At 43.4% G+C, this 26,386-nt stretch overlaps 1 protein-coding gene and 1 non-coding gene across 2 annotated transcripts in view; one reads left to right on the top strand and one right to left on the bottom strand.

The window, feature by feature from the left end:
* Window positions 1-26,386, bottom strand: part of LOC126249235 (uncharacterized) — a 492,645-nt gene that overhangs the window by 302,512 nt on the left and 163,747 nt on the right. The window lies entirely within an intron of this gene.
* Window positions 19,391-19,465, top strand: Trnas-acu (transfer RNA serine (anticodon ACU)). Its single transcript has one exon. It is a non-coding gene; the product is annotated as a tRNA-Ser (tRNA).

Genomic DNA, 26,386 nt, shown 5'->3' with positions numbered 1-26,386 from the left:
AATGCATGTTTTCATTCAACATTGTGGCTGTTACACCGATTGCCGGCCAGTGTGGCCGAGCGGTTCTAGGCGGTTCAGTCTGGAACCGCGCGACCGCTACGGTCGCAGGTTCGAATCCTGCCTCGGGCATGGATGTGTGTGATGTCCTTAGGTTAGTTAGGTTTAAGTAGTTCTAAGTTCTAGGGGACTTATGACCTCAGATGTTAAGTCCCATAGTGCTCAGCGCCATTTTTTTTTTGTTACACCGATTATTAATGCACCAGAATTTCACATTTGCAACTTCTTATCTCGCGGTTACACTAGTCTGTGATCTTGCAATGTTAATCACTTACATATGTTACCAAGACAAATGTATTCATTACTCCACATTAATTATTTTTTGGTTTTGCAGCTTTCTGCCGCCAGTGTACCTACCCCTGCGTATGTGAGTAGCCCGAAGGATTCTTGAAGTATAGAAACAGCTATATTTCACTGCAAGCGTATATCCGAAGCTAAATTAGCGTCGGGTATGCTCCGACGAATTTTCATAGAGCCTCTGTCTTCTCTGTACAGTCTGATTATCTAGAACATTATGACGAACCCTCGACCGTCGGCATGAGGACAATAATAACCTAGACGGAAAATGATGTGGGAAGACTGGTGTACGATAGGTGTTGCAAATACAGATAAATCGTTCTATTGACTCATTACGCAGAGAGGTGATTTAAGCGACTTTGATTAACGAGTGACAGAGAGTAAGTATCATGAAAACGGTGTGCCACAGTCTGATGTTTACGTTCACAGGCCAGAGGCGGAATTAAGGCGCAGTGGAGAATTTTTTTGGGGCCCCCATGAGACCTGTGGTTGCTACACGACGAGTGCTATGCACTTCTACGCCATTACTCGCCTTTTATCTAATATCTTCTGTTTCGTCATTTAACACCGATCTTTGCATCGCTGCCATCTCCACATCAAACATGGTATTCAGCAGCAGCAAAAATGCCGATAATATATTGCTAAATTGTCCGCAGCTCGTGGTCTTGCGGTAGCGTTCTCGCTTCCCGCGCACGGGCTACCGGGTTCGATTCCCGGCGGGGTCAAGGATTTTCTCTGCCTCGTGATGACTGGGTGTTGTGTGTCTTTCATCATAATTTCATCTTCATTGACTCGCAAGTCGCCGAAGTGGCGTCAACTAAAAAGGACTTGCAATACGGCGGCCGAACTTCCCCACATGGGGCCTCCCGGCCAACAATGCCATACGATCATTTCATTTTCATTGCTAAATTACTGATTCATTTAATTCCATTTGATTTTACGGCGGCAAAAACGCTGTGTATCAGAGAGTGGGATAAATCAAGAATAACGCTTCGATTACAATCAAGCATCTCGTAATCGACTAACAGAGCGCATATTACGAGCCATTATAGCACTCCGTCTTCAGGCCACAAGTGGCCCATCGGGACCATCCGACCGCCGTGTCATCCTCAGGTGAGGATGCGGATAGGAGGGGCGTGTGGTCAGCTCACCGGTCTCCCGGTCGTTACGATGGTTTTCTTTGACCGGAGCCGCTACTATTCGGTCGAGTAGCTCCTCAGTCGGCATCACGAGGCTGAGTGCACCCCGAAAACGAGCCATTATGATGGATGGTTATTTGAGAATGGTAAACTATGGTTTCGTATAAATCTTTGAGATGCTTGATTACGGCCCTGAGAAATGGTTGTTGTATTTCATATAGGGTCACGGTGGTTTCCTGCTGCTATCTGCGTACCGATGGCCTTTGCGTGGGCTGAGCCTCCTATAAAACAGCGCACAGAGAGATTAGCATACCGTGAAAAGTTAACGACGTATCACGGCCGCACTAAACATATACTGAAGGCGCAGTGCTAGTCAAGCACTTTATGGCCTGTGAAGTGCGTAGATAACGGGACTTGCGTGTAGCGTAGTAGTACACAAGAGCTTGTAATGTCATATTATACGTTATAAGTTACCAGATCATTTCAAAAATAACGCACCTTATTTTTATTTTATTTGCATATTTGATAGTACCTCCACCAAGTCCTTCAGTAAAATCTCCCTACTTTTCAATGAGCGCATTATGTCTCGAAAGCTTTACATTCTATCGAAGACACAATATCTACTGATCTGTTGAGTGGCTCGGATAACGGCGACAGAAGGCTATTCCAAAGAAGGAAAACGAGCTCCGCGTTTAAATTGTTTCAACTTTAGGAATGAATCAAGATCTGATGGGCACAAGTCAACAGAGTAGTTGGCATATTCGCGTTCCTTTTTGGTTAAGAGTTTTCCTTTAAGTGGGCAAACATTGCCGTGCAGGAAGAAAGATTCAGACTGCAGCGGATGACGACTTGTTTTGTGCATTTTTTGACGTATTTTTGCATGATATTATGATCTATTGCGATAATACTTGCTTAACCATACTTAGCAAGTGTTATGGACACAATACCAGGAAAATATGCTTCCAAGCTCTTTACTGTCTAGCATACAGGATGCAAGCGCACTTGTATCTCACATCGAGCTAGGTGGCATAAGTGGTTAGCGCAATGGAGTCGCATTCGGAAGGACGACAGTTAAAATGGTTTGCACAATGGCGTCGCATTCGGAAGCACGATGGTTAAAATCTCCATCTGAATATTCAAATTTAGGCTTTCCGTAATTTCCCCAAACTGCTTAAAGCAAATATCATCAGGAAAGGGCACGGCTGCTTTGCTTCCTCATCCTTGTCTAATCTGAGCTTATGCTCTGTGTCCAAAGACCTCATTGTCGAGGGGATTTTAGACACTAATATTTCTTCCTTTTCTGTCAGTATATCTCATCACCTAATCCGGCGCCCAAGCTACACGTTTCACATATGACTGAGCAGTAATGAACTGCCTTGGCATTCAAATGGTTCAAATGGCTCTGAGCACTATGGGACTCAACTGCTGAGGTCATTAGTCCCCTAGAACTTAGAACTAGTTAAACCTAACTAACCTAAGGACATCACAAACATCCATGCCCGAGGCAGGATTCGAACCTGCGACCGTAGCGGTCTTGCGGTTCCAGACTGCAGCGCCTTTAACCGCACGGCCACTTCGGCCGGCTGCCTTGGCATTGGGATGCATTCCACACTTGCCATTTCAATAATCATTTGTAAAGTGTCAGACAAATAACACACCTTCCATTGAATTCCTGAAACAATTCCAGTTAAATAGACATGTCACACGACATAGTTACGTGAAAATGTACGAATTTTATTTATAGGCAAATCGAATAAATAAGAAAACATTTCGTGAATATAAACCACTAGAACTTGCACACAAGTGCTTTCCCAGACCCGAGCGTCGAGATGCAGTTATGAGAAAAGCAGAATTTTACAACGGCAACGCCCGTCATATGTTTGGCTGAAACCTTCACAGGGGGACATCCAGTGAACACAATTCGACACTGGAGCCACTGCACAGGCCACCAACAAAAGCCGCCCTTGTCCCTGCTTTTAACGACGACACTTCAGAAAGCCTTTCTGCAGGAGCACGGCTGGAGATGGCAGGTTCAAAAATGTTCAGATGTGTGTGAAATCTTATGGGACTTAACTGCTAAGGTCATCAGTCCCTAAGCTTACACACTACTTAACCTAAATTATCCTAAGGACAAAAACACACACCCATCCCGAGGGAGGATTCGAACCTTCGCCGGGATCAGCAGCACAATCCATGACTGCAACGCCCCTGACCGCTCGGATAATCCCGCGCGGAGATGGCAGGTAGGCGTCCGGAAAATACCCCCTCAAAACATTGGTGACTCACTGTAGCCACCTGTGTTAAAACCCACGTGAAAAAATGCTGTTTGTCTCAATATTACATAGCAGAAGTTAAACTCTGCCCTACAAAAGAAACGACGCCTTTGAAAGGCTACAGAAACCTTAGTGGTTGGAATTATAACAAGTACAAATGCTCTGATTGGCCAGAAAGGAAAAGCTTGGCCGCCAACTTTGATACAGGCAAAATGCTGATAGAAAAATTCGCTCTGCTCTTGCAGCAAATCGTCGAGTGTTTGAGCAATGCCACTCGCGCCATGCTGAGTCGATTGCGAAAGTAATTATGTGAATACTTGTTCACAGGCTCATCTTAACCCTTAAGGAGTTAAGCTGCAATGTCTTCTAGTGTGGCGAATTGCACCGATCACTGACAGGTAGCGCTTGCCAGCGATTTGAGGGCAATGACGTCCGTGCCATTCCTGCCAAATAGCATCTACCATGCCAGTTTACCTAGCTAGGGAATAATTAGGAGTATCGGCTTCACCAAAGACGTAGGAAATGTATCAGACTGGTTTTTAACAGCCGAGAGAGATTTAGGATAGGTTCTCAGGTTCACAGCTCACGGCCACAGCAGCCGCTGCTGGCGCTGATGAAAAGTAAACACGCGCACTTGCACTATGCCAGCAAGTGATATTCAATGGACACTCAGAATTGGGGTGGTCTCCGTCTCTCCTATTTTTTTCGTACATTCAACCATGACTTGTAGTTAAACATATTCACGATTGTCGAGCTTAATTGAAAGGAAAAAGAAACACTGTATATCCGATCTAACGAAAAGGATGGATCAGCCCCTGTAGAGTGCTATAAACTCTGAAGTTATTGAACTGCTTTATTTGTGCATTTATACTTGCAGTGATATTTAGGTATCCTATACAGATCCCATTCATTTTTGGATATTTTCATTGTGCATTTTAGCTTAATTGACATCTCTGTCCCAGCTTATCTTTAACTTGTTTGAATTTTATCGACCCCCGACATGGTCATCAACCATCTTACTATTAAAGAACCTTAGAATAGTCAGGAATTTCGGTCCACAATTGTGAACACCGAGTATCAATATTTTACCATCCTGTATGTATTATAATTATGATTGCTATGTAATAAAGTCATACTTAGAGTAAAAATAAACCTTAATAACGAAAATTACGCCTGAGACTGGTCAGTAATTTCTGTTACCGATAACATTTCCTTCACAGGGAGTGTAGTGGAACCGACATTGAGATCATTGTCTAGTTACATCACTGTCCGTACTGCTTCACTCTTCTGAACTCTGCATGGCGAGCTGGTGTCTTCCTACCTTGCAGGCCATAGGTTCAACACAAAATTCCTAAAACACTCACAGAGCGTCCTTGAGCAACTGTGGTAAGCAAAATGTTCAAATGTGTGTGAAATCTTATGGGACTGAACTGCTAAGGTCATCAGTCCCTAAGCTTACACACTACTTAACCTAAATTAACCTAAGGACAAACACACACACCCATGCCCAAGGGAGGACTCGAACCTCCGCCGGGACTAGCCGCACAGTCCATGACTGCAGCGCCCCTGACCGCTCGGCTAATCCCGCCCGACTGTGGTAAGAAGATAGATCAGAACCAGTCTCACACATGTTAGATAATGGTGACCCTGCCAGGATGATAAAATACCATAGTAAGGAGGTCGACCATATGTAATTAGTAGGCCAGAAAAATATCCTCTTATCAACCAATGGTAAATATCAGTGGTTACTGACAAGTCAACAGGGAGACAGAGTCGTGCAATGCACTGAGACACATACACAGTATCCCCACAGTACATTTGTAATATCATTGTTAACTTTAAGTTTTTCTTGCAGGGGTGCAGGTGGCTGAGACAGCATCGATTATTTGGTTCTGTCCCAACTGGTAAGTGACAGTCGTACAGTCTTGTTTCTATGTCAAAGGAACTAGGAACAGTAGATAAAGGGTGAAGGTAATAATTTTATGAAGCGAGTAATGTCGTATGGTCGTATGATCACGCAAAGTAGGGAACGGTAGTTATAATTGCAAAGACGGCAATCAGACAAATTAGCAATGGCAGATCGAGACCTTGACTGAATAGTAGTTGACACCCAGCAACATAATATATGGGAACCACAGGACAGAAGAACGGACGACACAATGCCGCGAGAAATAGATCAGGGGGCGCATCAGGACGATAATGTACAGTAAGGCGCCTATTGTGACGAGCTACAAATTGCAGAGGTGCTAGGAAAATGGGAACGGCTTGAATACGTAGAATCCACAGTACATGTAATAAGACCTCCCTCACAACCGAGTACAAGTAATACAAGTCGAAATGTGTCACCGCATAGTTCACTACAGTTAGTTGCGGACTGACACGATAATGGAAGCACAGAACGAAGCGCATTGGAAGAAAAGGTAGTAGGACCCGTTAATTTGTCGGACATTCTTCAGCAATTAACGCGCACCATGACGATAGAAAGCAGAGAGATAAAACAACAGATACGTGAGCAGAGTGCGGGATCAGCGAAACAACTGCGTGAAATCGAACAACAGTTAAGCCACATAGAGGAAGAGGCAAAGGAATCCCGAGATATGATCGAAAACTTAATAATAGGTCATACGCAATTAAGAACAGATATTGACAAGGTCCAAGTGGACGTGCAAACATTGCGTGACGACACAAAGACCGAAATCAAAATATTACGTGGTGATACTCACGGTGAAATTGAAAAGATAACCAAACATGTTAATTCAATTACACGCCGAGCAGTGGGCACAGCACAAAGGCAGTTCTTAAGAGGTACGATACACGTATCGTGAGAATAGAAGCGAAAACAAAGCACCAATTCGAAAAACTCAGGGAAAAACTGTTGCGAACTATACAAGATGAAGCGATCAGGATCGTACAAACTCTGTAACAACTTTAGAGTCAATAACGCCACCAGAAAAGCAAGGAGTTTCCCAAGGAACGAAAAAGAATTTCACACAAATACGATTCCAATCACAGACAGAAGGGAAATTACGTGATATCGGGTCACCGGTAACAGAACAGGCACCTTTCGAAACCATTTAACATCAGTCAGCACCACGAAGACATTGGGTACCACAGGCATACTTATCGGAACAGTTCAGTCCACATGATGAGGCGGCAAGATTAGCTAGGCAAGAGACTGAGCCAGTACATGACAGGGAAATGCAAGGGTGCGAAGGTTATAGTGCAATGCATACCCCCACTCGCGCAGAGCCGATGGAAGAAAGTCATTGGGTTCCACTGCAACGATATTGTGCAAGTCTAGGTGAAAGTTATAGTGGGCAATACCCAATGGATTTACCACAGCTTGAAAGACTGACATTTGAAATGACTGGAAATAGAAGCGGCGAGGATTCTCGAATTCCGTACGGTACCATGACGAGGTACGAAAACGATCATTTCCTCACTGTAAGGAAGTTTCAGCATTTCCGTGAAGGAAACTCGCTACATCCACGAACCTTCATTGATCAACTCAGAGTAGGACTACCGGAACATCGGACATTAGCGCACAACCTAGACTACATGACTGGAAAAGTAGCAGAAACGATGCAAAACGTATCAGCTACATGTCGATCATATGAAGATTTCGGAAATAAGTTTCTCTCACGCTTTTGGTCGAGTGAAGCGCAAAATAGAGTGAAGTATGAATTGTTACAAAATCCATCTTTCGAGAATTCAGGAGAAAAGAGCTCTGTAAAATTTTTCGAAGCAACGGAGAAGAAAAACCAATATTTGGATGTGCCATACAGCGATGGAGAATTGATTACATTGTGTACCATGAAACTGCCACTAAACTACCGACAGTCACTGGTAGGCCGCGGAGGCAATGACGTGGAAGCCTTGAAAGGAATTTTGAGAGAACTACAATTCATATTCTCGGACGATGAGGGAAGAAACAAGGGAAAACCACGTGAAAAAGTGAACGAACATTGTGATAACTTGGCGCCGAGGAGTGACAATAGATACCAACAAAGAAACGGTTATGGGTACGGGACAAGAAATGGCATCCGCCCAGGAATGGCAGTAATTGCTACAGGGGGAATTACGGCAATCGCAACGGGTATTGGAGGACAAATAGGCCGACAAATTACCAGCAACGTAACCCGTGTCACCAAGGCGAACAAAAACAGGAAGGACCGAAAGAAGACGTGGAGATAAGGCCACAAAACTCCGATAAACGAGAGAGCGCCCAAGCCAAGGAGAACAGCACACCTACCCAAGCAAGCAGCAGCAACGTAACGAGAGAAATATACACCTTATCACGAGAGGTGAAAGATGAAGAAACAGAACCGCAGAGACAGAAAGAAATCGAGATACCGCAAACATCAGGTTGGACAGGAGGATTTCGCAAAAAACGGACTACCGAAAAAAAATGAAGCAGGTATAACGGAAGTCGATTTAAAAGGAAAAGTAATTAGCATTGAAGAGTTATTTAACACTGGAACCAGGGAGAGCCGATTCCGAGAGGACAACACACCATCGAGAAAACTAATTTGTCACGACTGGTAATAAATCAGAAAACAGGCTCGAAGGGATCAAAAGAAGGTAGGAAAACAACATCACGTTGGGACGAAATTAATTGGGAGGGTACCGATGAAGAGAACGAACTACCAGAGGCAGGCATAACAGAAGATAGGAATGGGGACGAAGTAATTAGATTGTAGAGTTATTTGAGGCTGACACCAGGGAATTCGAACTTCAGCAGGATAATGTGCAGTCGATGGAAGTTGAAAATAAATTCAGTTGGTACAGGTTCCAATGTGTTCAATGATGGAAGTTACAGAGATATAATAAGTGCATTTAGACGTGATTATTTGGGAGTTTCGGCGAAGAAAGAAGAGGCAGAGGTAGTTGAGTTGAGGGAAGACGAAATTAAATATGGAGAAGAAGTTGTAGAAGAGAGAGAGAGTTAGTGGTCGAGGCATATCCTACAGAAGGTTTAAATTCACAGGTAAAAATCCTGAAACAACTCACGTATGATTCATTAGATGATGTTTTAATGCAGGGAAGTGAGGAGAAACAGAGCAAACCTGTCGAGATTCAACCACTTGTGAAGGTCATGTAGAAAAAATCCCAGTTAATGTAGTTACATACACCAGGGGCGAGCTAACCGCGATTTCGGAGAACTTACTTAATCACTGCAATGCTAATGAACGATTACCGATCTTGAAAACGAAGAAGATTAAAGTGAAGGGTCCCATCAAAAATGATGCTACGGTTGTCAATAAGCAAACTAGGCTATCTCTTTCATACCAAGGTCAAACGATCGAAGCCAATTTCGTTATCATACCGAACGGTAGACTTGGTAATGGGTGTGGATTTTCAGATTCAAAGACAAGCTGTGATAAACATGGGAAAAGGTAGAGTCACTTTTGAGAGCATTACACTTCTCTTTGAGCCAGGGCTGTACAGTTTGAAATATAGGTGAAAGAGCAAGAGCCTTTCAGACCGAAGGAACGATGTTCCATCACTCATCCAAAATGGTATAGACAGAACGAACTGAGTACTAAATGAGATAGGTAAAAGTTTAGGACGTCATAATGTAAACCATATTAAAAGGTATGATGAACAGTCACTTACAGGTATCATAAATAATATCAAAGAAATGTCAAGTATGTTTCAGACAGAACATGAACAGGAGTCTGAGGAAAAGAAGAGACAGAGAAATGAGAAGTACCTTAGCCGGCCGCGGTGGTCTAGCGGTTCTAGGCGCTCAGTCCGGAACCGCGCGACTGCTACGGTCGCAGGTTCGAATCCTGCCTCGGGCATGGATGTGTGTGATGTCCTTAGGTTAGTTAGGTTTAAGTAGTTCTAAGTTCTAGGGGACTGATGACCACAGATGTTAAGTCCCATAGTGCTCAGATCCATTTGAACCATTTGAGAAGTACCTTAATTTTTGTATGTAGCAACCAACATATGTAGAGTTTGCAAAGGTGAAACGGATAAATCATGATGTAATAGCATGAGATACTATCATGCCACACCACACCACACATGACGAACACAAGGAGTCTCATTAGCTTAAGACATCAGGAACAAATTGAAACCTGACAGAGGAACTAGAACTGTAACGCAGATATAGAATACCGAACCATGTAAAGAATTTCTTAAGAGGCACAAATTAGGCATTAGGTGTAAGGTAGATTATAAGAAAAGATCTTTGTACTGAAACCGCCTGCAAGAAACAATCCACAACTGCCCATGACGATGCGGCGGATGACAACTGAAGAACGTAAAGGACCTGAATGGACACAATCAATGAGGTTCTGCGATAAGGAGGCTGCTTATCGCCCTGCGTTCCGCCGCTGAGATGTTGGTTTTTGGCATTCCCGCTTTGTCTAGGATTCTGCAGGTCTCCTGTCTCACCTCTTCAGCGGCTTCAGACGGCAGCCCGCGTATGGCCTGTTCGACGCTGCTGATGATATTATGGTCAGCTTTGCCGTTACATCCCTCTTCACGAGGGTACCATAAGAGGACTCCTAGAAACTACTTGAGAATCATAACGACGAAGACACAGTGGTATTATTCCGTCGTGCACTCACGGCCACGTATTTCCAGTGTGGGGGCAAGTTTTACCAACAAGTGGATGGAGTCGCTGTGGGATCGCCACTGGCACCGTGTATCGCCAATCTGTACATGGAATACTTCGAGGATATCGCCTTGGAAACAGCACGCCTTAAACCCAAGGTCTTTTATCGGTACGTGGGTGATACTTCCGCGGTCTGGCCGCACGGCGAGGACACTCTAACGGAATTTCTCAACCATCTAAACAGCGGCTATAGAGATTCGGATGAGACGTGAACCCGACACTTCACGTGGCGCACGCCGGCACGCACGCACTCCGCTGCTCGACTCTCTGCGGCCCACTTCGCCCGTCGCTCGTGTACGCCACTAGCCGCAAGATACGGTTGGACGCAAGGGAAGCAAGATTGCAGCCGAGCTAGAGCTACTCGTCGATGCGTTGGGAAGCAATCGCGGGCGCCGACGACAGCCGAAGCGCACATAGTCGAAACGGAAGGACATGCAGTGCTACAGGTGCCACCAACTGAGGCACACTGCGAGTGTTTGCAAGAACGCCGTCGCGTGCTTGAAGTGCGCGGCAGCGCACGACACTCGTAGTTGCACCGAGCCACGAGGGATGGCCAGCACGCCGCGACACTTGCTGCGAGCCACGCCGACTTGAAGCCGCCTGAGGCCTGCGAGGAAGACGAAAGACAGGCCGCGGCGCGTACGTCACGAAGGTAGTCCTGCACTCGCTCGCTCGCTCAAATCAGCAGACAAACTACGTTTGTACGCCTGTTAACTCCTAACTAGGCGTGTCCGTACAAACTAAAACTGAATCTTTTACTGGAATCCGCTATTATGGAATCTTACTGTTATTAGTCCTATAATGATGGGAAGACCATGGGCCTACTTATAATTTGTTACGGCTGTACTGGCGTACAATAAAATAAAATCATGCTAAAATGATTATCAGTTGCATAAGGCACCACTTCCAGCATGTAATAAGTACTGTTAAGCAGAAACTGTTAAGCTATAAACACGCCGTTATACCATTTATATCGAGTATTGATCTTAAATTAAATTTTACTGTAGTACTGCTAATCAGTAAGACTTCATAATAGCAGATTCCAGTGGAAGATGCAATCCTCGTTAGTACTTACACGTTCAACTGCGAGTTAACAGGTTTATAAACGCATTTTGTCTGCTGAGCTGAGCGAGCGAGCGAGTTCAGGACTACTTTCGTGACGTACGCGCTGCGGCCTGTCTTTCTCGTTGGCCGCGCTTAAGGAAAAGCTCGCAGCTGTTTATCGCCAGCTCCAGCAGCTGCGCGAGGTGCCTTCCCCCGCCCCTACCACCCCTGCGGGGCGCCCGGTGGGGGTGACGCCGCCACGCAGACGCCCATCGACTCGCTCCCTGCAGAAATGCAGGTGACGATGGACGTCGAGTCGCCTGGACTGCCTCCCGCCGTGGAGACAGTCGCACGAACCGGGGAAGAGACGCCAACCGCTTCCTACTACGCCGAGGAAGAGGCATTCGAGGACGAGCTGCCCATGTGCCTGCCGCTCCTAGATGAGCGCAGTGTGCAACCGTTCCTTAAGGGGCTCCGGAAAGGCTCAAAATCATGAAAAGTTCAATTTTTACTTTTTTGCGTTTTCTGAATCTGCAGACTATTACCTTTTAATAGATATATAATTTATTCAATTCCGAAGACTACAACTATTTTTTAATTTTTTTTGAAATGTGTTCTACATGGGCGTGACCCACTGTGGCGCTGTTAAACTGCTGTCAAATGGTGTTATTATTAACGTCCGTGTTCATCAGGTACATTTTAGTGATGTGAGATAAAGTATGTGTTGTGGCTAACCTGTGATGGTTCAATATATATCGCTGGTGTGATTGTCGATTGTTTCATGTTTATTTACTCTGTCGTTATCTCGAAAATATTCGTAATTAATTCTGTTTCTTGAGTCTCTGTTTTGTTGAAGTATAATAATGAGTAAAAGTAAAGTTATTAGAAATCCTCTGAAGGCTTTTAAGAAAAGGAGAAATGTTGGAAAGCCAAAGGTATGTGTTATTACTGTAAACAATAAAGACGATGAAAATCCCCAACATAGCTTGTGTCCCAAAGAAGAAGACAGTTGGTGTAAATATAACAAAGGATTGCTAACTGGTGAAGTGTACATTCATAAGCATAGTCTGCCTCATGCAATAATGTAGGTGATAAAACCTATTTTCAGAGACTTAGCAGCACCTGAACTGTTGAAAAAGTGTATTCACGGAAAAACTCAAAACCCCAATGAAAGTGTAAATAGTGTTATATAATCGAGAATCCCCAAGACTGTATTTGTTGGAATAGAAACACTTCACTTTGGTGTGTATGATGCTGTTGCGACTTTCAATGATGGCAACATTGTAAGGTGCAAGGTATTTAGAAATATGGGAATGAAGATAGGTTCTAACATGGTACGAGCGATGCTTGCTTTGGACAAGGAACGCCTTCGGGCTGCAGACAGGGCTGTAAAGAGTCTAGAAATACAAGCAAGAGTAAACAGGAGGAGGAACAAGAGGAAGCTTTCTAACATGGTACGAGCGATGCTTGCTTTAGACAAGGAACGCCTTCGGGCTGCAGACAGGGCTGTAAAGAGTCTAGAAATACAAGCAAGAGTAAACAGGAGGAGGAACAAGAGGAAGCTGGAGGAGGAGTTTGCAGAGGATGAAGATAATCCATCCTATGGACCTGGAATGCACTAAAAAGTTAATCCAATCTTTGTCGCTCGATTCCCAAAACTTTTATTTTCTCATACTAATTACATGTTTTCTAAGGATCTTCCAGACATATTTGTTTCAAACTTTCAGTAAATGTTACACAGTACCTTCTGCATAATTTAACACAGCCTTTTTCCAAAAAACTGTATATTTTTGAATATATAAATAAAAAATTGCAAAAAAATGTTGTGAATTTTCATTGCAATTGAAAAAAATCATCTTTAATAACTGAACTAAAATTTTGTAAAATCCCTGTGTTAAGTTGTAGCCCATATTCCAATAAATAATCTGTAAAAAGTTCAACTTCCTACCTCAAATACTTTGTGAGGAAAGATGTAATTTATAAGCGTTATTTTAACATTGCAAGTATAGGGCGTTCCGGAGGCCCTTAAGAAGATTGCGGCGTCCATAAAGGACGGGTAGTACCCGCACCGCTACAACCCGTATCCTTTCACGCAGCCGGACATTCCCAAGCCTTCCCTTTCCCCACCACCCTTGCGACCTCCGCCACGCCCGTGGCCTGTTGCACGAGGTGGTGTCTCGGAAGGAGCTGCGAGCGATCAACGCCCACCCTATCTTCACCCCCCCCCCCCCCACCCACGACTGGGAGCACATCTACCAGGTCGCGGAGAAGTAGCTGAAGGAGGAGTGGCGCTCCGGCAGAAGACGGGCTGCCCCTGAAGACCTCGCCGCCGTAGCCTACTTCCAAAGCCTAAGGCATCAGCATGATGACCATCCGACAGAGAGGCAATCGCTACCACCAGTGGTGACAACGGATAAACAGCAGCTATGCTACTTAGACTCCTGCTACACCGGACTCGATGTACAGTCCGTGACCTAGTGAGACCGAGGCCGAACCCGATATTTCGCCTCAAGATGGCAAGTAAGAAACTTGCTGAAACGTTGCTGGAGAACAACGTATTGACTCGGCTGTCAACCCGAGAAGATTTTATCATCGAGATTCATCGAGAAAGTCTGCATTCTGATATGTATATTATTTCTCAAGTCAACATCCCCTTTTCTCAACACATACTAATCGTACAGGGATGATGACGTAATGTTAGAAAGGTTTTAAACCGACTTTTGACATTGCATTCAGATTTTGCGCTAAAACTTACTATTTGTGGAAAATATTAACATAAAAGAGACTTTTAACTATCATACGCAAAAGGGCATCATGGATGATTTTTGGTGGCTTGACGTCCGTCGTCGATCGTAAGGGTGAAACAGTCAAGAGAGTTGGGAAACGGTAATGCGGTCTTACCTATTTTTTACGAATTAATCACAAATAATGGATTCCCTTTTCATATTATCTTATTATAAAAACCATTTCGTTTTTAAAGTTCTTATTAACTGGATAATTTGTATGCAGCATTGTCATTGATAATAACCGTACTCTCTGCGGTAGTCCATTATCTCTGCCCGCCATACAAGTTCACTTTTCTAAACGAGTATACTTTTCCAAACGACAAACATATTTGTCCCTATCGCCTTGAATTGTGATTCACCTGTTTCTTCTACGGCGTAACGTGGAGTACGCTCTGCCTCGTGATGACTGGGTGTTGTGTGACGTCCTTAGGTTAGTTCGGTTTAAGTAGTTCTAAGTTCTAGGGGACTGATGACCATAGATGTTAAGTCCCATGGTGCTCAGAGCCATTTGAACCATGGAGTACGAAGGGCAATTAAAATCTCAAAATACAGTAAGAGGTTATTGTCGCCTTAGTGATGAACCGGGTAAGACGCTAACAGTCCGTTCTAACCTATACATTTCGAATTTATTTACTTCTTCGCATTTTATATTCGTATTTCTCATTAAACCACTCTTCAACAGCAGTTAAATGTAAATATTAGGTCTAAAATTAGAAGTTACAAGCAACTGCTGACAGTCAAATTAATGTGTGTCTTTCAAAGACTATGAAAGGTAGACAGTATCGATTTTGTCTCATGCTGGCTGGGTATATAGCGCATGTCCGAGGCAAGCAGTGAGGCGGACCGAACTGAGCGACCAGGAGGCGCAAGCGTGGTGCGCTGCGCCTGGAACACAGTGTGCGAGAGAGGCGAGAGACGGCTGGACTGCCTCGGTGTTAACACCGGACGTTGATCTGCTCTCCGACCCTCAGACGTCGGTTATGGGGCCCCGTTTCCATCTGCTGGAGTTTCAGGCTTACCGATAATCTTTCTAGTGAGCATCATTCCAACGACAACTGTGGTTATCGGAAAAATTAAAGAATTGCGCAGGCTCGTTCGTCGTATAAAAACTTTCTCAGTTCAGATTCAGATTATGATACTGGTGCTGCTCATTACTTGTCGTTAATTAATATTCGACTAAGACGGGACATGCTAATTGGTTGCGAAAGAGGCCTTTTGGTTTTCGTATGTGTATATCAGTGAGTGTTCGTTTCATTAGTTAAAGAGAAATGTGTAATTGTTAAGGTTTTTTATTCGTAATTAAGTTGCGGGGTTGTTTTCTTAATTGTATGGCCACTATTTTATTGTGTTTTATTTGTATGTTGAAGACTGCAACGTATGTATAAGGCAGTGGGTAGAAATGTTTCTAATAGCAGATTTCTGGGTGTTCTAGAAGGCTTTCTTGTTCTGGTTTCAATGTTTATGTACCTTGGTCCGGAGGAGTATGCGGGTCATGCGGGTCCGTTCGGAGAGCAATAAGGGCATGTGTCCAGAGCAGGACTGTAAAATTCTAAATTGTATTTTCTTCCTGTAATTTAGCACTCTTATTGAGCTATAATTGTCTGAGTAGCTTATGCTTAAATGTGTGGTAATTAAGCTTGTAGAAATTTTGCTTTGTTCAAGGTTCGCTAAGATAATGATGAACGTTCAATAATTTTATTAATTGGGTAAATATTTTTTTTCTTTTTAAATGGAATTATGCTTGTGTCTTTTTAATGTGGAGTTTTTTAGTATATTTTATTTAAGGGAAAGGTAAACTTTAGCTTGGTTGTGAGGCGAATTTCTTTCTGAGTTGACTTCGAAAGCCTTTGTTTAAATTTTTGGTGTTACTGAAATGTTTTAAAGAGAATTTTGATAGTCATCGTATTTATTTCAAATTTTGTTTGCTAAAGGATAAAGAGTGTAATGAATGTAAATTGTACAGTATATTTTTTTGAGTACCACGGAATGTAAACATGTGCTGAGGAACTACACTATAATAAAATTTATTATATGTTCAAACTTGGGCCTAGTCCTTCCTTAATCAAAAGTGAGAGCCTGTTCTAAAGATTTTAAGTCATCACTACACAAATATTGTCATCAGCAGTAAATTACATTTCTTTACTTCTGTATTTTGTGTTTGTATTTGCTCATTAATTACTAACTTGGTGTAAATATTGCTGTCATAAACAATAAATGACAAGTTTACGATGCTAAGGAAAAGAAAATTAGAAGCAGTCAGTGAGAAGCATCGCTCCAAAAACACGAACTGCTGAGTTCTATTGACAAGGGATTCCAAACTGATTCCGTATTTCTAAATTTTCGAAAGGCTTTCACCATTGTACCACACAAGCGGCTTGTAGTGTAATTGTGAGCATATGGAACATGGTCTGAGTTATGTGACTGCATTCGTGATCTCTTACCAGAGGGATCACAGTTCGTAGTAAGTGGCGGAAAGTCATCGAGTAAAACTGAAGCGATTTCTGGCGTTCCCCAAGGTAGTGTTATAGGCCCTCTGCTGATCCTTATCTACATAAACGATTTAGGAGACACTCTGAGCAGCCGTTTTAGGTTTTAAGCAGATGACGTTGTCGATTATCGACTAGTAAAGTCATCAGAAGATCAAAACAAATTGCAAAAAGATTTAGAAAGGATATCTGAATGGTGTGAAAATTGGCATTTGACCTTAAATTATGAAAAATGTGAGATCATTAACATGAGCGTTAAATGAATCCTTTAAACTTCGGTTACACGATAAATAAGTCTAATCTAAAGGCCGTAAATTCAACTAAACACATAGGAATTACAATTACGAACAATTTAAATTGGAAAGAACACGTAGGAAATGTTGTGGGGAAGGACCCAAAGTTTGTGTTTTATTGACAGGACACATAGAAAATGTAACAGACCTACTAAAATCCTCTTTTGGAGTACTGCTGCGGAGTCTGGGATCCTTACCAGATAGGATTAACGGAGTATATCGAAAAAGTTCAAAGAAGAGCAGCACGTGTTGTATTATCACGAAATAGGGAAGAGAGTGTCACGGACATTAGACAGGATTTGGGACGGACACCATTAAAACAAAGGTGTTTTTCGTTGAGGCGGAGTCTTCTCACGAAATTTCAATCACCAACTTTTTCCTCCGAATGCGAAAATATTTTACTGACGCCAACATACATAGGGAGAAGGAATCATCATAATAAAATATGGGAAATCAGAGCTCGCACGGAAAGATATAGGCGTTCGTATTTTCCCTAGGCTGTTCGAGAGTGGAAGAATAGAGCATTACTGTGAAGGTGGTTCAGTGAACCCTCTGGCAGGCACTTAAGTTTGATTTGCAGAGTATCCATGTAGATGTAGAAATGGTGGTTGTAGCTCAAACATCTGCTGAGATGCACACCGTGGTATTGTAATGCTCTGTAAAGAATTTTGTTGAAAGTTATGTGCATCGAAATATTTATACAATGTTCTGTCGTAAATTCAAGATTATTATTTCACGCCCTTCGGTTCATTTTTAAAGATGGTTTCTCTTCATTCTCACAGCTATCTTTATGCCGACGACTACAGTTATACCAAATGCTGTCATTATTTAAAACTATAAAAGTAAGAAAGCTTCGCACGGCTGCCCTGGTATGTTACGTTATTGCTCTACTAGACACCAATAATAAGTACGTGAAATCAAGTTAAACAGAAGTTTTATAAAAAACAAGTTACAAGTTAAAAACATTTTTAAATACAATCTGTTTGAAATTAAGACAGATTTTCATTTTCAATACAGGTAAATTTGTTAAGGCACTGAAGAAACTGGCTTCATTTGCAAGTATAACATCATTCATGGTAAAAGACCTTCTTCTGTTTCAAACTGTTTAAGTAGTTCTAAGTTCTAGGGGACTGATGAGCACAGATGTTAAGTCCCATAGTGCTCAGAGCCATTTTTTGAAAATGAGTGTCCACGAGCTGTAGAGACCAACCTCCTATGGCGTATAGGTATTACACTTCACAAAACGGACATCGTCGACATTCATGAAACGTTCAAAACAAACCATTAACCTGCACTGTGAGTACGGCTTAATGGTCCTCATACAGTTCCAAAATATACAGCATTTTACTCATTATCAGGTCTGTACGTGAAGAATTAACAATATCCCAAATAGGTTTAATATATTATGCAGCACTTAATTGCGCAGAACGCGTAATACACTCTAACAAGGAACCCCTCGAGTGCGGGATCGCAAGTTTAATATTTAGTACGGCTTGTTTGAAAGTGTTGTGTTAACAATTGCGACAGGAAAAGTATTAGCTGCTAATGGCTCAACATGCGCATTAAGAGGTCAACTGAAAATGAGTGTGGCCGGCCGCGGTGGTCTAGCGGTTCTAGGCGCGTAGTCCGGAACCGCGTGACTGTACGGTCGCAGGTTCGAATCCTGCCTCGGGCATGGATATGTGTGATGTCCTTACGTTAGTTAGGTTTAAGTAGTTCTAAGTTCTAGGGGACTGATGAGCACAGATGTTAAGTCCCATAGTGCTCAGAGACATTTTTTGAAAATGAGTGTCCACGAGCTGTAGAGACCAACCTCCTATGGCGTATAGGTATTACACTTCACAAAACGGACATAGTCGACATTCATGAAATGTTCAAAACAAACCATTAACTTGCACTGTGAGCACTGAATGAAAAATGGCACGCTACAGTGATCACAAAGGTTAGCACCCTCAAAATCGAAGGTAAAATCCCTGGGAGTTACAAACTGTGAGTACGTTTATCTAGGTACCCACTCTTAAGGAATGCATATAGAATCATGTTGGTGAGGGTGAGGAGAACTGATCGGAATGTGATGGCATGAAACTGAATGCGAAGCATTCTGTCGTGGAGCTTATGGTGAAACTAGCTATTATATGGATGCGTGGCATCTGTTCTTTTGGACATGTGTGAAAGAAAAGGCACCAAAAATTCATATAATTGATTCGCCTAGATGAGCAATGGATCCATCTTCTTCCGTTCGGATGTACATGTACGTCCGACCTCCTGTGGGAATCTCAGAGTAGCGGGCGACGAGGAAATGGACAGGGACTCCGGATAAGTGGCGCTCGGTGGGAGTGTGTCGGCCCTGAAGCGTCTTGAGATAGTCCGTGCAGTTATGCTAACACTGTGTTCCGGGTGGCGCAGTGGTTAACGCACCTGCCTACTAAGCAGGAAATCCTGGGTTCGAATCCCAGTCTGGTACACATATTCACTCGTCGTCGCTAATTCCGCATAATGTTCCGACGCAGCTGGCATCAGTAATGCCTTGCATTTCCCTTCCCTTCTCCCTCCATCCACCTTCAGTTTATATGTAATAAAACTTGGAAAATTTTGGAAATTTGTAGTAAGGTCTTATGGGACCAAACTGCTGAGGTCATCGGTCCCTAAGCTGACGCACTACTTAAGCTAACTTAAACTAACTTACGCTAAGGACAACACATACACCCGTGCCCGACGGAGGACTTGAACCTCCGACGGCGGGAGCCGCGCGGACCGTGACAAGGCGCCTCGACCGCGCGGCTACACCGCACGCCAATAAAACTTACTATCCTTTAAGGTGTAGTTACAGACAGTGCAATAACAAGTTTTATACACACGGAAAAAACAAATTTCCAGAAGCGGAATTTGTCCAGTGGTTCTGGGTGGTATGAACTGCAATGTCACTCACTTTTCAGGTGGAGTAATTTACTCTAAAGGAGTGTGATTTTTATAGAAGACCAGGAATCAAGCAAAAGCAAGTTACGTTGACCAGCTATTGGCCAAAAGCAGTGTTCGTACCATAGTTGTAGTTCTCTTACCCCCATTATCCCACTATTGCTTCCTGTGACGTAAATATTTCCTACTACCCCTACAGAATCACGCACACGAGGATGAATGGTAGAGGACAGAGCACACCCAACTTCTAGCTGCACAGTACATAACTTTCCGGCCAATTTACCATCCAGATTAACAGTTGGCCTAATTGCATACAAATGCGTTAAGGCATTTATGTTAATTGATCTTGTTATAACTCCGAAGGTACCTCTAATATCCAGGGCTCCTTTCATATGCATTTCGTCTCCAAATTCCAGTTGAAAACAGACTCCTTACTGAACGGTGGGATAAGTTTGTTTATCTCATCTACAATTTTTCCGGCCTATTCCGCAGTTTTCTGCATATCATCAGGTTGAAGCTTTTTTGAAATTTCGTCCTCTTACGTTTTCAGATTCTGTAGCGCTGTTTGAAGTTATGCAACCATATACTGCTTCCCTTGAAATCACTGTAATCTATGTCACTCTCAGTTTAATGTGCATAACGTAGTAGACCACTATCATGCACATATTGTAAACTGTATCGAGCCGCCTTCAAAAAAGCGCAAACACTACTTTTTGTAACAAGTGCGCCCTGTCCTGTCTATAACATCCGTAGGTTTTCTTGTGAACTACACCGTTATATTCCTGCAGGCTTATTCGAAATCTGTTCGAAATTATTTTTTTACTGCGCTGCAAATGATCTTCCAATTGTTTCTTACCCGCTTCATGGATAACGATTGTCCTTTACTACGTCTCACTGCGGACTGGATTTGTGGCCCCCTGTCCGACAAGGGCGGAGAACTACATAGCCTGTTGCAATATCACTATCACTTGTTAACCATGTATCCTCATCACTGTACTACTCATGTACACTGTCCGCACTGTCTATCGTATACGACACCATACATTCCACAGACGCATCTTGCAGAAACGCTAATATTTCATCTGCCACTTCTTTATCACTGTGCGAAGTTCCTTGGGTTCCTTTCCCACGAAATGTCAGCTTCGACAATTGTTATTGTAGATATAATGCAATGTTTGCTTTGTTTATCGTTCCCATTGATCTGCTTTGTATCAAAACCACTGGCACTGTATGTAGCACTGTTGTGAGTTACTCGTCGGATAAGTAGTTTAAAAAAAAAAGACTCGTCACAAAAGAAGTATCCGAATTGGACGAACATTGTTAGATGTTATGTAAATTTCGAGACAAACAATGTATTCCAATTTCAGAAGAATTATGTGACATATTCAAGAGAAAGAGTATCACAAACTGAGCAAGCCGATAATGCGTTGGTCAATCTCTGGCCCTTACGCAAGTGGTTTTCGGTTAGGCATTGATTGATAGAGTTGCTGGGTGTCCTGAGGGATATAGTGCCAAATTCTCTCCAAATTGGAGCGTTAGATGGCCTAAAATGCTCCAAACCTTGTCAGAGGGTGAGAGATCCGGTGACCTTGCCGGCCAACGTATGGTTTGGCAAGCACGGAGACAAGCTGTAGAAACTCTCGCCGCGTGTGGATGGCATTATTTCGCTGGAATGTAAGCCCATGATGGTTTGCCATTAAGGGCAACAAAACTGGGCGTAGAATGTCGTCGACGTACAGATGTGCTGTAAGGGTACCGCGGATAACAACCAAAGGGGTCCTGCTAGGAAAAGAGATGGCACCCTAGAGCATCACTCTTGGATGCCAGTCTGTATGGCGAGCGACAGCCAGGTCGATATGGAATCTTATTGACTGGAGTAGAACTGTCTTCAGTGATGAGTCCCACTTTGAACTAAGCCCCGAGGAGCAGCGAAGATGTGTCTGGAGACGCCCCAGACGGCGGTGGGATACCAACGTGACTGTCGCCCACCATACGGCCTGACAAGCAGGGGTGACGGTCTGGGCTGTCATTTCTTTTCATAGCAGGACCCCTCTGGTTGTCATCTGCGGTACCCCTACAGAACAGCTGTACGTCAATGATATTCTAAACCCCGTTTTGTTGCACTTCATGGCAAGCCATCCTGAGCTTAGATTTCAGCAAGATAATGCCCGCTCGCACTCTGTGGGAGTTTCCACTGCTTGTCGCCGTGCCTTTCAAACCCTACCTTGGCCAGTAAGGTCGCCGGATCTCTTCCCAATTGAGGTCGTTTGGAACATTGTGGGCAGGGCGCTCGAGCCAGCTCGAGATTTTGACGATCTAACGCTCCAATTGGACAGAATATGGCACAATATCCCTCTGGAGGACATCCAACAACTTTGCCAATCAATATCAAGCCAAATAACCGCTTCAATTAGAGTCATAGGTGGCCCAACACATTATTGGCTTGTTCAACTTGTGCATATCTTTTTCTTGAGGAAAACATGCAATTTTTCTGAAATTGTAATGGTTTGTGCGTCTATAAATTTACATCATATCAACCAATTTTCTTCCCATTCGGATAATTTCTTCGTATTTTGTCTTAGAGCGTATTTGCAAATGGTGCACATTACACAACCTCCTGTCTAAAAACACAAAAAGTGTAAAAAGTGGCGGAAGCTGCTAATGGCAGTCTGTAGTGAACACTCCTTCATGTGATTCTAAAATCAGTCGCTTGGCTGAAATACCAACCAAAAACATTGTGTGTTCTTAGGCAGACTATCCTCTAGGCGTAACACTCTCCCCTATCTACTGTCCTTAAGCTAGTGGCAAAAGTACGAAAGAATAATTGCAATTTTTTGTTGATACTCCCTTCTTCAAACGAAACAGCGTCTAAATATTACTTCTGTAGCCAACTTTAAAGAATTTTGATTAAAGTCGTGACAGTTGTCGGTTATAGAGTGCTTCAAAAAGCAGCTTTATTCGGATTGAGACTATCAACAAACATGTTTAGAAAAAGCGTTGAAATTTGAAAAATTGTAAGTTATAGTTGTATCCGCAATCGGACGCAGCACAAAGGTGTGATCACATAGTGAGGTACCTCCGCAAAAAATGGCTGAATTATTCGTGTTCAGAGCGAGGCCACTCCTTGAAGACCCGAAAGACCTTGACTAGCCGTTACCGCGATCGCGTGCTGCAACTGTTTCTGTGTCACGAATGAATACTGAAGTAGCGAGCATCGAAAGCCTGGCGGCAGACGGCTCTGTTCCCACACGAATACGCGGATCTGGGAACGTGACCCACTGCGTCCATCGTGTATTAAGAACTCTATGAGCAAGGGTATTGATAGTACTCGTCGATTATTACCGCACCCACAATGTTGCCCTGTAAAGCTTCAGGGCTCAAGGAATGCCGGTGATCGAATTGCATACGAACCACTACAATGGAGACTCACGCTTTTGAAATGTACGGAACTTGGTGCAGTGGTTAATGCAATGGAATCGTATTCACGGAAAGTGGGAGAGGTATGAAGGTGGACAGTATTCATTTCCTGGCACCATCATCACGAATTTTGGTTTCTGTTGTTTTCCTAAACCACCGTGGCCACTTTCCTGGACCATTTTTTTCCAGTCTTGGCTGGTGCTACACTTATACTCACCTTAACGGGTTGCTGAAATCGTAATATTCTTTACTTGCTTCAGTAAAAATAGTCTTTTCTTCCGTCCGAACCAATTTATGTGCATCCATCTTCTAAATATGCCAGTGTGATGACAAAATTTGAATTTCCGCTTAGAGCAATTAACAAAATAGTCGCAGTGGAGTAATGACCGATTTCATCCCACCAACACTACGCCGTAACGTTTCATATGCATCATCACATTGTAAGGATCGCTGTCTAAGCACTTGTGAAGAACAGTCTTGCTTACGGGTTGTTATATCTGCATTTGTGAGTCAAAAAATGAGAGAGACTTAATCTCGATTATGGAATGCAGTCTTGTCCTTTCGACGGACACCGACTGAGCTGATACATTGCTGGGACATTGCAGTCGTATTCAGGAGTAATGCCAGTCTTGTAACATTGATTCACGTTTTCTACTGTTACCCTAAATTAGTTCAGTCGAGTGTAGTGACGTTGTCTTAAAGGTAGCAGCTAATTCCTTCCCAGTTCCCGTGGTCCGTCTCCAGCGAAATGGGCCATGAACTAGCGTTAAACTTGAAGTTACCTTTTTCTTTTTCACCTCGAGGGCTACAAAATGATCATGCTTAACGTCCATTTGAGGACAGGCACACCAGCAACGATATCCTCTGTCCTTATTCAACAACGGCGCACAGAAGTCCCAAGTTTAGATCCAAGTGATTAGATATTAATGTGTTTGAAATGGGGCTTCCAACCCTAGCTTCCCTTCATCACCACTGTAGGCCACGTTACCATTAATTGACACCTGTCTGTCCACAGGATTCGAACCAGCTATCGCCAGGTCAAACATCACTACGTAGTCCACTCACACGTTCAATACACTAACGTCTCCAACACAGCTGCTCTCACCCTCCTCACACATGCACACACACACACACACACACACACACACACACACACACACACACACACACACACCCGCCTCAACGCTGTTCCTTCAAGTTGTCACCATCTTCTCCCGAAGTGAAGACTCGACTAAGAGAAGTGCAAGTCGGCCTCTGACAGCTGGAATGGAGACTGTTAGTCACTATTAATGAGGGTGCTTAACTGCTCCCGAAAAGAGGAGTGACTGTCAGTGCCGTGCGTCGCCTAGTAATTGCGCTGTTGCATTATTCAGGCTGGCCCGCCTCTTCACACGAGACGTACCTATTCCGGCAGCTGATGCTTATGAAACGCTCGCCGCGGTCAATAGTGCTGCCAACCTGCCGTGTCCGCCACAGACACCCATCGGTCGCTCTTCTGCATAAAGTGCAATGTCCTAACCTCTACTAATAGCCTCCACAGCACCTTTTCTAAAGAACAGCAAACTTTTTCGTCGCTTTTCTTGTCGGAGAGATTTTTCCAAACCTGTATCATACTTTGAATAGAAAAAAAGCGAAATTTACTGAATACGGTCATCATCATATACATCAGACCATAGCATGTAATTTGACGAATACCATTCTGAAACTAATTCGTGCCCTCATGTTGACGTTTTAATTAATTCGCATTAAATGAAACACTGTCTTGTATGGGAAACTTGGTGTCTGAAAAGAGATAACTTGAACTCATGCTTTAGTTGAGATACTTCAGTTATTTCATATATCTGTTCCTAGACAGTAGCCGAAACTAAGTGGTACAATGACTGAGCATTGTTTAGCAAGGTTAGGTCATCGAAGCTGTTCCCCCACAAAATTTCTTATCTCACTATGAATAAAAGATGGTTCGAAGCGTCAATAAAAGTTGGCAGTGTTGGGCATAAATTTTTAAAAGAATAACAAAAGTGACAACTTCAAAATGTTCAAATGTGTGTGAATTCCTAAGGGACCAAACAGTGACGACTTGTAACATATACAGACATACGACTGAGCAAATGTATGTAAAATATTTACTATCCAAACGAAGGGAAATATCAAGTAGTCGTCTAATGTAGCCACAGCGTATATTATGTTACCCCAGAATCAAATTCCATGTATATCCATGTGGTTTAGATATCTAAAATGAAAATCGATCAGTTCAATCTGTCGAGCTTTGGAAGTAGAAACTGATGGATTCGTTAGAATTATGGCACAACTGGCACGAATGAGACTGAAGTGAGCCATGTGCAACAACGAGAGTCTTTTGTACCACTGTATGAGTTGGCCGGGGTTATCTTGGATGGACAGTCGTCTTCAGATGTAGATGTAACTTCAGGTTGACCCCAGGGAAGTGTGTTGGTCCCTTCCTGTTCGTGATGTATACACTATGTGATGAAAAGTATCCGAACTTCCCCAAAAACATACGTTTTTCGTATTAGGTGCATTGTGCTGCCACCCACTGCCAGGTGGGCGGCAGCACAATGCGACCTCCGTAGTCATTAGACATCGTGAGAGAGCAGAATGGGGCGATCTGCGGAACTCACGGACTTAGAACGTGGTCGAATGATTGGGTGTCACTTGTGTCATACGTCTGTACGCGAGATTTCCACACCCTTAAACATCCCTAGGTCCACTATTTCCGATGTGATAGTGAAGTGGAAACGAGAAGGGACACGTATAGCACAAAAGCGTTCAGGCCGACCTCGTCTGTTGACTGACAGAGACCGCCGACAGTTCGAGATGGCCGTAATGTGTAATAGGCAGACATCTATCCAGACCATCACACAGGGATTCCAAATTGCATCAGGATCCACTGCAAGTACTATGACCGTTAGGCGGGTGGTGAGAAAACATGGATTTCATTGTGGAGCGGCTGCTCATAACCACACATCACGCCAGTAAACGCCAAACGACGCCTCGCTTGGTGTAAGGAGCGCAAGCATTGGACGATTGAACAACGG

This window comes from Schistocerca nitens, chromosome 3 (genome assembly GCF_023898315.1).
Source record: "Schistocerca nitens isolate TAMUIC-IGC-003100 chromosome 3, iqSchNite1.1, whole genome shotgun sequence".
Lineage (NCBI taxonomy): Eukaryota > Metazoa > Arthropoda > Insecta > Orthoptera > Acrididae > Schistocerca > Schistocerca nitens.
Note: the sequence above shows the minus strand (reverse complement) of the source record. Positions and strands in the feature narration are given on the sequence as shown.